The sequence below is a fragment of the Mastomys coucha genome, unplaced genomic scaffold (assembly GCF_008632895.1).
Source record: "Mastomys coucha isolate ucsf_1 unplaced genomic scaffold, UCSF_Mcou_1 pScaffold9, whole genome shotgun sequence".
NCBI lineage: Eukaryota > Metazoa > Chordata > Mammalia > Rodentia > Muridae > Mastomys > Mastomys coucha.
The window spans coordinates 97570284-97572214 of record NW_022196915.1 but is presented as its reverse complement, the minus strand read 5'-3'; positions in this window follow the sequence as shown (position 1 = coordinate 97572214).

Below are 1931 nucleotides of genomic sequence, written 5' to 3'. Positions count from 1 at the left end.
GAGTTTGATTTTTTTCCTGCCTTTGACTCCTATTGGGTAAATTTGCTTCTTTTTCTTCTAGAGCTTTCAGATGTGCTGTCACATTGCTGGTATATGCTGTCTCCAGTTTCTTTTTGTAGGCACTCAAAGGTATGAATTTTCTTCTTAGGACTGCTTTCATTGTGTCCCATAAGTTTGGGTATGTTGTGGCTTCATTTTTATTAAACTCTACAAAGTCTTTAATTTGTTTATTTCTCCCTTGACCAAGTTATCAATGAGTAGAGTGTTGTTGAGCTTCCACGTGTGAGTAGGCATTCTATTGTTTATGTTGTTATTAAGGAGCAGCCTTAGTCCATAGTGAATTGATAGGATACAAGGAATTATTTCAATCTTCTTGTATCTGTTGAGGCCTGATCTGTGACCAATTATATGGTCAACTTTGGAGAAGGTGCCATGAGATGCTGAGAAGAAGGTATATCCTTTTGTTTTAGGATTAAAAAGTTCTATAGATATCTGTTAAATCCATCTGTTTCATAACTTCTGTTAGTCTCACCTCACCATGTCTTTGTTTAATTTCTGTTTCCATGATCTGTCCATTGCAAAGAATGGGGTGTTGAAATCTCCCACTATTATTGTGTGTGGTGCAATGTGTGCTTTGAGCTTTAGTAAAGTTTCTTTTATGAATGTAGATGCCCTTGCATTTGGAGCATAGAGGTTCAGGATTGAAAGTTCCTCTTGGTAGATCATACCTTTCATGAATATGAAGTACCCTTCCTTATCTTTTTTGATCACCTCAGGGTAAAAGTCGATTTTATTCAATATTAGAATGACTACTCCAGCTTTTTTCTTGGAACCATTGGCTTGGAAAATTGTTTTCCATCCTTTTATTCTGAGGTAGTGTCTGTCTTTGTCACTCAGGTGGGTTTCCTGTTTGCAGCAAAATGTTTGGTGCCCAGTCTGATAGTCTATGTCTTTTTATTGAGGAATTGAGTCCATTGATATTAATAGGTATTAAGGAAAGGTAATTGTTGCTTCCTGTTACTTTTGTTGTTAGTGTTGGAAATCTGTTCATGTGGCTATCTTCTTTTAATTTTGTTGGAAAATTACCTTTTTGTTTTTTCTAGGATGTAGTTTACCTCCTTGTGTTGAAGTTTTCCATTTATTACCCTTCAAAGGACTGGATTTGTGGAAACATTGTATAAATTTGGTTTTGTCATGGAATACTTTGGTTTCTCCATGTATGGTGATTTAGAGTATTGCTGGGTATAGTAGCCTGGGCTGGCATTTGTGTTCTCTTAAGGTCTGTATGAAATCAGGATCTTCTGGCTTTCATAGTCTCTGGCGAGAAGTCTGGTGTATTTCTGATAGGCCTGCCTTTATATGTTACTTGACCTTTTTCCCTCACTGCTTTTAGTATTCTTTCTTTGTTTTGTGCATTTGGTGCTTTGTCTATTATGTGGCTGGAAGAATTTCTTTTCTGGTCCAGTCTATTTGGAGTTCTGTAGGCTTCTTTTATGTTCATGGGCATCTCTTTCTTTAGGTTAGGGACGTTTTCTTCTATAATTTTGTTGAAGATATTTACTGGCCCTTTAAGTAGATGTCTTCACTCTCTTCTTAGGTTTGGTCTTCTCATTGTGTCCTAGATTTCCTGGATGTTTTGGGTTAGGAGCTTTTTACATTTTGTGTTCTCTTTGACTGTTGTGTCAATGTTTTCTATGGTATCTTCTGCACCTGAGATTCTCTCTTCTATCTCTTGTATTCTGTTGGTGATGTTTCTGTCTTCTTTCGTAGGGTTTCTATCTCCAGAGTTGTCTCTCTGTGATTTCCTAACGGTTTCTACTTACATTTTTGGTTCCAGGATGGTTTTGTTCAGTTCTGTCACCTGTTTGATTGTGTTTTCCTATAATTCTTTAAGGGATTTTTGTGTTTCCTCTTTAAGGGCTTCTACTTGT